Source organism: Pan paniscus, chromosome 21 (assembly GCF_029289425.2).
Source record: "Pan paniscus chromosome 21, NHGRI_mPanPan1-v2.0_pri, whole genome shotgun sequence".
Classification (NCBI taxonomy): Eukaryota; Metazoa; Chordata; class Mammalia; order Primates; family Hominidae; genus Pan; species Pan paniscus.
In genome coordinates, this window is record NC_073270.2 from 74,297,844 (window position 1) to 74,311,343 (window position 13,500).

Here is a 13,500-nt window from a genome sequence, read left to right on the forward strand (position 1 = left end):
TCACACAGATGGCGGTGTAGATGCTTCCATGTTTATACAGATGGCGGAGTAGTTAGTTCCATGTTTATGGAGATGGCAGTGTAGATATTTTCATGTTTATAGAGATGGCAGTGTAGATATTTCCATGTTTATAGAGATAGCAGTGTAGATATTTACCTGTTTATACAGATGGCTGTGTGGATATTTCCATGTGTATACAGATGGCATTGTAGATATTTCCATGTTTATACAGATGACTGTAGAGGTATTTCCATGTTTTACAGATGGCTGTGCAGATATTTCCATGTTTATAGAGATAGCGGTGTAGATATTTCCATGTTTGTACAGATGGCGTTGTTGATATTTCCATCTATACAAAGATGGCCGTGTAGATATTTCCATGTTTATACAGATGGCAGCGTAGATATTTCCATGGACATGCAGACGGCGGTGTATATATTTCCATGTTTATACAGATAGCGGTGTAGATATTTCCATGTTTTCACAGATGGTGGTGTAGATATTTCCGTGTTTATACACATGGCGGAGTAGATACTTCCATCTTTATAGAGATGGCAGTGTAGATATTTTCATGTTTATAGAGATGGCGGTGTAGATATTTCCATATTTATAGAGATAGCGATGTAGATATTTCCATCTTTCTACAGATGGCAGTGTAGATATTTACATGTTTATACAGATGGAAGAGTAGATATTTCCATACTGATACAGATATCTGTGTAGATATTTCCATGTGTATACAGATGGTATTGTAGGTATTTCCATGTTTATACAGATGGTGGTGTAGATATTTCCATGTTTATTCAGATGACTGTGTAGATATTTCCATGTTTTTACAGATGGCAGTGTAGATATTTCAATGTTTATAGAGATGGCGCTGTAGATATTTCCATGTTTATACAGATCGCGGTGTAGATATTGCCATGTTTACACGGATAGCGGTGTAGATATTTCCATGTTTTTACAGATATCGGTGTAGATAATTCCATGTTTACACAGACTGCGGTGTAGATGTTTCCATCTTTCTACAGATGGCATTGTAGATATTTCCATGTTTATGCAGATGGCAGTGTATATATTTCCATGTTTATATAGATGGTGGTGTAGATATTACCATGTTTATACAGATAGCGGTGTAGATATTTCCATGTTTATACACATCGAGGTGAAGATATTTCAATGTTTATACAGATCGCGGTGTAGATATTTCCATGTTTATGCAGATCGCGGTGTAGATATTTCCATGTTTACACAGATAGCGGTGTAGATATTTCCATGTTTATACAGATAGCGGTGTAGATATTTCCATGTTTATACAGATGACTGTAGAGGTATTTCCATGTTTTACAGATGGCTGTGCAGATATTTCCATGTTTATAGAGATAGCGGTGTAGATATTTCCATGTTTGTACAGATGGCATTGTTGATATTTCCATCTATACACAGATGGCGGTGTAGATATTTCCATGTTTATACAGATGGCAGCGTAGATATTTCCATGGACATGCAGATGGCGGTGTAGATATTTCCATGTTTATACAGATAGCGGTGTAGATATTTCCATGTTTTCACAGATGGTGGTGTAGATATTTCCGTGTTTATACACATGGCGGTGTAGATACTTCCATCTTTATAGAGATTGCAGTGTAGATATTTTCATGTTTATAGAGATGGCGGTGTAGATATTTCCATATTTATAGAGATAGCGATGTAGATACTTCCATCTTTCTACAGATGGCAGTGTAGATATTTCCATGTTTATACAGATGACGGTGAAGATATTTCCATACTTATACAGATATCTGTGTAGATATTTCCATGAGTATACAGATGGTATTGTAGGTATTTCCATGTTTATACAGATGGTGGTGTAGAAATTTGCATGTTTATTCAGATTACTGTGTAGATATTTCCATGTTTTTACAGATGGCAGTGTAGATATTTCAATGTTTTTAGAGATGGCGCTGTAGATATTTCCATGTTTATACAGATCGTGGTGTAGATATTTCCATGTTTACACAGATAGCGGTGTAGATATTTCCATGTTTTTACAGATATCGGTGTAGATATTTCCATGTTTACACAGATTGCGGTGTAGATGTTTCCATCTTTCTACAGATGGCATTGTAGATATTTCCATGTTTATGCAGATGGCAGTGTATATATTTCCATGTTTATATAGATGGTGGTGTAGATATTACCATGTTTATACAGATAGCGGTGTAGATATTTCCATGTTTATACAGATCGTGGTGAAGATATTTCAATGTTTATACAGTTCACGGTGTAGATATTTCCATGTTTATGCAGATTGCGGTGTAGATATTTCCATGTTTATACAGATAGCGGTGTAGATATTTCCATGTTTATACAGATAGCGGTGTAGATATTTCCATGTTTATACAGATAGCGGTGTAGATATTTCCATGTTTATAGAGATAGCGGTGTAGGTATTTCCATGTTTTTAGACATAGCGGTGTAGATATTTCCATGTTTATATAGATGGCGTTGTAGATATTTCTACGTTAATACCGATAGATGTGTTGGTATTTCCACGTTTATTCAGATAGCGATGTAGATATTTCCATGTTTATACAGCTCGCGGCGCAGATATTTATATCTTTTTACAGATGGCATTGTAGATATTTCCTTATTCACACAGATGGCGGTGTAGATGTTTCCATGTTTATACAGATGGCGGAGTAGTTAGTTCCAATTTTATGGAGATGGCAGTGTAGATATTTTCATGTTTATAGAGATGGCGGTGTAGGTATTTCCATGTTTATTGAGATATCAGTGTAGATATTTTCATGTTTATACAGATGGCTGGGTAGATATTTCCAAGTGTAAACAGATGGCATTGTAGATATTTCCATGTTTATACAGATGACTGTAGAGGTATTTCCATGTTTTACAGATGGCTGTGCAGATATTTCCATGTTTATAGAGATAGCGGTGTAGATATTTCCATGTTTGTACAGATGGCATTGTTGATATTTCCATCTATACACAGATGGCGGTGTAGATATTTCCATGTTTATACAGATGGCAGCGTAGATATTTCCATGGACATGCAGATGGCGGTGTAGATATTTCCATGTTTATACAGATAGTGGTGTAGATATTTCCATGTTTTCACAGATGGTGGTGTAGATATTTCCGTGTTTATACACATGGCGGAGTAGATACTTCCATCTTTATGGAGATGGCAGTGTAGATATTTTCATGTTTATAGAGATGGCGGTGTAGATATTTCCATATTTATAGAGATAGCGGTGTAGATATTTCCATCTTTCTACAGATGGCAGTGTAGATATTTCCATGTTTATACAGATGGCGGTGTAGATATTTCCATACTTATACAGATATCTGTGTAGATATTTCCATGTGTATACAGAAGGTATTGTAGGTATTTCCATGTTTATACAGATGGTGGTGTAGATATTTCCATGTTTATTCAGATGACTGTGTAGATATTTCCATGTTTTTACAGATGGCAGTGTAGATATTTCAATATTTATAGAGATGGCGCTGTAGATATTTCCATGTTTATACAGATCGCGGTGTAGATATTTCCATGTTTGTACAGATAGCGGTGTAGATATTTCCATGTTTTTACAGATATCGGTGTAGATATTTCCGTGTTTACACAGATTGCGGTGTAGATATTTCCATCTTTCTACAGATGGCATTGTAGATATTTCCATGTTTATGCAGATGGCGGTGTAGATATTTCCATGTTTATATAGATGGTGGTGTTGATATTACGATGTTTATACAGATGGCGGTGTAGATATTTCCATGTTTATACAGATCGTGGTGAAGATATTTCCATGTTTATACAGATCGCGGTGTAGATATTTCCATGTTTATACAGATCGCGGTGTAGATATTCCATGTTTACACAGATGGCAGCGTAGATATTTCCATGGACATGCAGATGGCGGTGTAGATATTTCCATGTTTATACAGATAGCGGTGTAGATATTTCCATGTTTTCACAGATGGTGGTGTAGATATTTCCGTGTTTATACACATGGCGGAGTAGATACTTCCATCTTTATGGAGATGGCAGTGTAAATATTTTCATGTTTATAGAGATGGCTGTGTAGATATTTCCATATTTATAGAGATAGCGGTGTAGATATTACCATCTTTCTACAGATGGCAGTGTAGATGTTTCCATGTTTATACTGATTGCGGTGTAGGTATTTCCATACTTATACAGATATCTGTGTAGATATTTCCATGTGTCTACAGATGGTATTGTAGTTATTTCCATGTTTATACAGATGGTTGTGTAGATATTTCCATGTTTATTCAGATGACTGTGTAGATATTTCCATGTTTTACAGATGGCAGTGTAGATATTTCAATGTTTATAGTGATGGCGCTGTAGATATTTCCATGTTTATACAGATCGTGGTGTAGATATTTCCATGTTTATACAGATAGCGGTGTAGATATTTCCATGTTTTTACAGATATCGGTGTAGATATTTCCATGTTTACACAGATTGCGGTGTAGATATTTCCATCTTTCTACAGATGGCATTGTAGATATTTCCATGTTTATGCAGATTGTGGTGTAGATATTTCCATGTTTATATAGATGGTTCTGTAGATATTACCATGTTTATACTGATAGCGGTGTAGATATTTCCATGTTTATACAGATAGTGGTGAAGTTATTTCCATGTTTATACAGTTCGCGGTGTAGATATTTCCAGGTTTATAAAGATCGCTGTGTAGATATTTCCATGTTTATACAGATAGTGGTGCAGATATTTCCATGTTTATACAGATCGCGGTGTAGATATTTCCATGTTTATACAGATAGCGGTGTAGATATTTCCATGTTTTTACAGATAACGGTGTAGATATTTCCATGTTTACACAGATTGCGGTGTAGATATTTCCATCTTTCTACAGATGGCATTGTAGATATTTCCATGTTTATGCAGATGGCGGTGTAGATACTTCCATGTTTATATAGATGGTGGTGTAGATATTACCATGTTTATACAGATAGCGGTGTAGATATTTCCATGTTTATACAGATCGTGGTGAAGATATTTCAATATTTATACTGATCGCGGTGTAGATATTTCCATGTTTATACAGATCGCGGTGTAGATATTTCCATGTTTATACAGATAGCGTTGTAGATATTTCCATGTTTATACAGATAGCGGTGTAGATATTTCCATGTTTATACAGATAGCGGTGTAGGTAATTCCATGTTTATAAACATAGCAGTGTAGATATTTCCATGTTTATATAGATGGCGTTGTAGATATTTCCGTGTTTTTAGCGATCTATGTGTTGCTATTTCAACGTTTACACAGATAGCGATGTAGATATTTCCATGTTTATACAGCTCGCGGTGCAGATATTTATATCTTTATACAGATGGCATTGTAGATATTTCCTTATTCACACAGATGGCGGTGTAGGTGTTTCCATGTTTATACAGATGGCGGAGTAGTTAGTTCTATGTTTATGGAGATGGCAGTGTAGATATTTTCATGTTTATAGAGATGACGGTGTAGATATTTCCATGTTTATAGAGATAGCAGTGTAGATATTTACATGTTTATACAGATGGCTGTGTAGATATTTCCATGTGTATACAGATGGCATTGTAGATATTTCCATGTTTATACAGATGACTGTAGAGGTATTTCCATGTTTTACAGGTGGCTCTGCAGATATTTCCATGTTTATAGAATTAGCGGTGTAGATAGTTCCATGTTTGTTCAAATGGCGTTGTTGATATTTCCATCTATACACAGATGGCGGTGTAGATATTTCCATGTTTATGCGGATGGCAGCGTAGATATTTCCATGGACATGCAGATGGCGGTGTAGATATTTCCATGTTTATACAGATAGCGGTGTAGGTATATCCATGTATCAGAGATGGTGGTGTAGATATTTCCGTGTTTATACACATGGCGGAGTAGATACTTCCATCTTTATAGAGATCCCAGTGTAGATATTTTCATGTTTATAGAGATGGCGGTGTAGATATTTCCATATTTATACAGATAGCGATGTAGATATTTCCATCTTTCTACAGATGGCAGTGTAGATATTTCCATGTTTATACAGATGGCGGTGTAGATATTTCCATACTTATACAGATATCTGTGTAGATATTTCCATGTGTATACAGATGGTATTGTAGGTATTTCCATGTTTATACAGATGGTGGTGTAGATATTTCCATGTTTATTCAGATGACTGTGTAGATATTTCCATGTTTTTACAGATGGCAGTGTAGATATTTCCATGTTTATAGAGATGGCGCTGTAGATATTTCCATGTTTATACAGATCGCGGTGTGGATATTTCCGTGTTTATACAGATAGCGGTGTAGATATTTCCATGTTTTTACAGTTATCGGTGTAGATATTTCCATGTTTACACAGATTGCGGTGTAGATGTTTCCATCTTTCTACAGATGGCATTGTAGTTATTTCCATGTTTATGCAGATGGCGGTGTATATATTTCCATGTTTATATAGATGTTGGTGTAGATATTACCATGTTTATACAGATCGTGGTGAAGATATTTCAATGTTTATACAGATCGCGGTGTAGACACTTCCATGTTTATACAGATAGCGGTGTAGATATTTCCATGTTTTTACAGATATCGGCATAGATATTTCCATGTTTACACAGATTGCGGTGTAGATATTTCCATCTTTCTACAGATGGCATTGTAGATATTTCCATGTTTATGCACATGGCGGTGTAGATACTTCCATGTTTATATAGATGGTGGTGTAGATATTACCATGTTTATACAGATAGCGGTGTAGATATTTCCATGTTTATACAGATCGTGGTGAAGGTATTTCCATGTTTATACAGAACGTGGTGTAGATATTTCCATGTTTATACAGATCGCGGTGTAGATATTTCCATGTTTATACAGATAGCGTTGTAGATACTTCCATGTTTATACAGATAGCGGTGTAGATATTTCCATGCTTATAGAGATAGCGGTGTAGGTATTTCCATGTTTATAGACATAGCGGTGTAGATATTTCCATGTTTATATAGATGGCGTTGTAGATATTTCCATGTTTATACCGATAGATGTGTTGGTATTTCCAAGTTTATACAGATAGCGATGTAGATATTTCCATGTTTATACAGCTCGCGGTGCAGATATTTATATCTTTATACAGATGGCATTGTAGATATTTCCTTATTCACACAGATGGCGGTGTAGATGTTTCCATGTTTATACAGATGGCGGAGTAGTTAGTTCCATGTTTACGGAGATGGCAGTGTAGATATTTTCATGTTTATAAAGATGGCGGTGTAGATATTTCCATGTTTATAGAGATAGCAGTGTAGATATTTACATGTGTATACAGATGGCTGTGTAGATATTTCCATGGGTAAACAGATGGCATTGTAGATATTTCCATGTTTATACAGATGACTGTAGAGGTATTTCCATGTTTTACAGATGGCTGTGCAGATATTTCCATGTTTATAGAGATAGCGGTGTAGATATTTCCATGTTTGTACAGATGGCGTTGTTGATATTTCCATCTATACACAGATGGCGGTGTAGATATTTCCATGTTTATACAGATGGCAGCGTAGATATTTCCTTGGTCATGCAGATGGCGGTGTAGACATTTCCATGTTTATACAGAGAGCGGTGTAGATATTTCCATGTTTTCACAGATGGTGGTGTAGATATTTCCGTGTTTATACACTTGGCGGAGTAGATACTTCCATCTTTATGGAGATGGCAGTGTAGATATTTTCATGTTTATAGAGATGGCGGTGTAGATATTTCCATATTTGTAGACATAGCGGTGTAGATATTTCCATCTTTCTACAGATGGCAGTGTAGATATTTCCATGTTTATACAGATGGCGGTGTAGATATTTCCATACTTATACAGATATCTGTGTAGATATTTCCATGTGCATACAGATGGTATTGTAGGTATTTCCATGTTTATACAGATGGTGGTGTAGATATTACCATGTTTATTCAGATGACTGTGTAGATATTTGCATGTTTTTACAGATGGCAGTGTAGATATTTCAATGTTTATAGCGATGTCGCTGTAGATATTTCCATGTTTATACAGATCGCGGTGTAGATATTTCCATGTTTATACAGTTAGCGGTGTAGATATTTCCATGTTTATACAGATAGCGGTGTAGTTATTTCCATGTTGATAGAGATAGCGGTGTAGGTATTTCCATGTTTATAGACATAGCGGTGTAGATATTTCCATGTTTATATAGATGGCGTTGTAGATATTTCCATGTTTATACCGATAGATGTGTTGGTATTTCCACGTTTATACAGATCGCGGTGTAGATATTTCCATGTTTACACAGATAGCGGTGTAGATATTTCCATGTTTTTACAGATATCGGTGTAGATATTTCCATGTTTACACAGATTGCGGTGTAGATGTTTCCATCTTTCTACAGATGGCATTGTAGATATTTCCATGTTTATCTAGATGGCGGTGTATATATTTCCATGTCTATATAGATGGTGGTGTAGATATTACCATGTTTATACAGATAGCGGTGTAGATATTTCCATGTTTATACAGATCATGGTGAAGATATTTCCATGTTTATACTGATCGCGGTGTAGATATTTCCATGTTTATAAAGATCGCTGTGTAGATATTTCCATGTTTATACAGATAGCGGCGTAGATATTTCCATGTTTTTACAGATATCGGTGTAGATATTTCCATGTTTACACAGATTGTGGTGTAGATGTTTCCATCTTTCTACAGATGGCATTGTAGATGTTTCCATGTTTATGCAGATGGCGGTGTATATGTTTCCATGTTTATATAGATGGTGGTGTAGATATTACCATGTTTATACAGATAGCGGTGTAGATATTTCCATGTTTATACAGATCGTGGTGAATATATTTCAATGTTTATACAGATCGCGGTGTAGATATTTCCATGTTTATGCAGATTGCGGTGTAGATATTTCCATGTTTATACAGATAGCGGTGTAGATATTTCCATGTTTATACAGATAGCGGTGTAGATATTTCCATATTTATACAGATAGCGGTGTAGATATTTCCATGTTTATAGAGATAGCGGTGTAGGTATTTCCATGTTTATAGACATAGCGGTGTAGATATTTCCATGTTTATATAGATTGCGTTGTAGATATTTCTATGTTAATACCGATAGATGTGTTGGTATTTCCACGTTTATTCAGATAGCGATGTAGATATTTCCATGTTTATACAGCTCGCGGCGCATATATTTATATCTTTATACAGATGGCATTGTAGATATTTCCTTATTCACACAGATGGCGGTGTAGATGTTTCCATGTTTATAGAGATGGCGGAGTAGTTAGTTCCAAGTTTATGGAGATGGCAGTGTAGATATTTTCATGTTTATAGAGATGGCGGTGTAGGTATTTCCATGTTTATTGAGATATCAGTGTAGATATTTTCATGTTTATACAGATGGCTGGGTAGATATTTCCAAGTGTAAACAGATGGCATTGTAGATATTTCCATGTTTATACAGATGACTGTAGAGGTATTTCCATGTTTTACAGATGGCTGTGCAGATATTTCCATGTTTATAGAGACAGCGGTGTAGATATTTCCATGTTTGTACAGATGGCATTGTTGATATTTCCATCTATACACAGATGGCGGTGTAGATATTTCCATGTTTATACAGATGGCAGCGTAGATATTTCCATGGACATGCAGATGGCGGTGTAGGTATTTCCATGTTTATACAGATAGCGGTGTAGATATTTCCATGTTTTCACAGATGGTGGTGTAGATATTTCCGTGTTTATACACATGGCGGAGTAGATACTTCCATCTTTATGGAGATGGCAGTGTAGATATTTTCATGTTTATAGAGATGCCGGTGTAGATATTTCCATATTTATAGAGATAGCGGTGTAGATATTTCCATCTTTCTACAGATGTCAGTGTAGATATTTCCATGTTTATACAGATGGCGGTGTAGATATTTCCATACTTATACAGATATCTGTGTAGATATTTCCATGTGTATACAGATGGCATTGTAGGTATTTCCATGTTTATACAGATGGTGGTGTAGATATTTCCATGTTTATTCAGATGACTGTGTAGATATTTCCATGTTTTTACAGATGGCAGTGTAGATATTTCAATGTTTATAGAGATGGCGCTGTAGATATTTCCATGTTTATACAGAACACGGTGTAGATATTTCCATGTTTATACAGATAGCGGTATAGATATTTCCATCTTTATACAGATAGCGGTGTAGTTATTTCCATGTTTATAGAGATAGCGGTGTAGGTATTTCCATGTTTATAGACATAGCGGTGTAGATATTTCCATGTTTATATAGATGGCGTTGTAGATATTTCCATGTTTATACCGATAGATGTGTTGGTATTTCCACGTTTATACAGATAGCGATGTAGATATTTCCATGTTTATACAGCTCACGGTGCAGATATTTATACCTTTATACAGATGGCATTGTAGATATTTCCTTATTCACACAGATGGCGGTGTAGATGTTTCCATGTTTATACAAGTGGCGGAGTAGTTAGTTTCATGTTTATGGTGAAAGTAGTGTAGATATTTTCATGGTTATAGAGATGGCGGTGTAGATATTTCCATGTTTATAGAGATAGCAGTGTAGATATTTACATGTTTATACAGATGGCTCTGTAGATATTTCCATGTGTATACAGATGGCATTGTAGATATTTCCATGTTTATACAGATGACTGTAGAGGTATTTCCATGTTTTACAGATGGCTGTGCAGATATTTCCATGTTTATAGAGATAGCGGTGTAGATAGTTCCATGTTTGTTCAGATGGCGTTGTTGATATTTCCATCTATACACAGATGGCGGTGTAGATATTTCCATGTTTATACAGATGGCAGCGTAGATATTTCCATGGACATGCAGATGGCGGTGTAGGTATTTCCATGTTTATACAGATAGCGGTGTAGATATTTCCATGTTTTCACAGATGGTGGTGTAGATATTTCCGTGTTTATACACATGGCGGAGTAGATACTTCCATCTTTATGGAGATGGCAGTGTAGATATTTTCATGTTTATAGAGATGCCGGTGTAGATATTTCCATATTTATAGAGATAGCGGTGTAGATATTTCCATCTTTCTACAGATGTCAGTGTAGATATTTCCATGTTTATACAGATGGCGGTGTAGATATTTCCATACTTATACAGATATCTGTGTAGATATTTCCATGTGTATACAGATGGCATTGTAGGTATTTCCATGTTTATACAGATGGTGGTGTAGATATTTCCATGTTTATTCAGATGACTGTGTAGATATTTCCATGTTTTTACAGATGGCAGTGTAGATATTTCAATGTTTATAGAGATGGCGCTGTAGATATTTCCATGTTTATACAGATCACGGTGTAGATATTTCCATGTTTATACAGATAGCGGTGTAGATATTTCCATCTTTATACAGATAGCGGTGTAGTTATTTCCATGTTTATAGAGATAGCGGTGTAGGTATTTCCATGTTTATAGACATAGCGGTGTAGATATTTCCATGTTTATATAGATGGCGTTGTAGATATTTCCATGTTTATACCGATAGATGTGTTGGTATTTCCACGTTTATACAGATAGCGATGTAGATATTTCCATGTTTATACAGCTCGCGGTGCAGATATTTATATCTTTATACAGATGGCATTGTAGATATTTCCTTATTCACACAGATGGCGGTGTAGATGTTTCCATGTTTATACAAGTGGCGGAGTAGTTAGTTTCATGTTTATGGAGAAAGTAGTGTAGATATTTTCATGGTTATAGAGATGGCGGTGTAGATATTTCCATGTTTATAGAGATACCAGTGTAGATATTTACATGTTTATACAGATGGCTCTGTAGATATTTCCATGTGTATACAGATGGCATTGTAGATATTTCCATGTTTATACAGATGACTGTAGAGGTATTTCCATGTTTTACAGATGGCTGTGCAGATATTTCCATGTTTATAGAGATAGCGGTGTAGATAGTTCCATGTTTGTTCAGATGGCGTTGCTGATATTTCCATCTATACACAGATGGCGGTGTAGATATTTCCATGTTTATACAGATGGCAGCGTAGATATTTCCATGGACATGCAGATGGCGGTGTAGATATTTCCATGTTTATACAGATAGCGGTGTAGGTATATCCATGTTTTCAGAGATGGTGGTGTAGATATTTCCGTGTTTATACACATGGCGGAGTAGATACTTCCATCTTTATAGAGATCCCAGTGTAGATATTTTCATGTTTATAGAGATGGCGGTGTAGATATTTCCATATTTATACAGATAGCGTTGTAGATATTTCCATCTTTCTACAGATGGCAGTGTAGATATTTCCATGTTTATACAGATGGCGGTGTAGATATTTCCATACTTATACAGATATCTGTGTAGATATTTCCTTGTGTACACAGATGGTATTGTAGGTATTTCCATGTTTATAGAGATGGTGGTGTAGATATTTCCATGTTTATTCAGATGACTGTGTAGATATTTCCATGTTTTACAGATGGCAGTGTAGATATTTCAATGTTTATAGAGATGGCGCTGTAGATATTTCCATGTTTATACAGATCGCGGTGTAGATATTTCCATGTTTATACAGATAGCGGTGTAGATATTTCCAAGTTTTTACAGATATCAGTGTAGATATTTCCATGTTTACACAGATTGCGGTGTAGATGTTTCCATCTTTCTACAGATGGCATTGTAGTTATTTCCATGTTTATGCAGATGGCGGTGTATATGTTTCCAAGTTTATATAGATGGTGGTGTAGATATTACCATGTTTATACAGATAGCGGTGTAGATATTTCCATGTTTATACAGATCGTGGTGAAGATATTTCAATGTTTATACAGATCGCGGTGTAGATATTTCCATGTTTATGCAGATTGCGGTGTAGATATTTCCATGTTTATACAGATAGCGGTGTAGATATTTCCATGTTTATACAGATCGCGGTGTAGATATTTCCATATTTATACAGATAGCGGTGTAGATATTTCCATGTTTATAGAGATAGCGGCGTAGGTATTTCCATGTTTATAGACATAGCGGTGTAGATATTTCCATGTTTATATAGATGGCGTTGTAGATATTTCTATGTTAATACCGATAGATGTGTTGGTATTTCCACGTTTATTCAGATAGCGATGTAGATATTTCCATGTTTATACAGCTCGCGGCGCAGGTATTTATGTCTTTATACAGATGGCATTGTAGATATTTCCTTATTCACACAGATGGCGGTGTAGATGTTTCCATGTTTATAGAGATGGCGGAGTAGTTAGTTCCAAGTTTATGGAGATGGCAGTGTAGATATTTTCATGTTTATAGAGATGGCGGTGTAGGTATTTCCATGTTTATTGAGATATCAGTGTAGATATTTTCATGTTTATACAG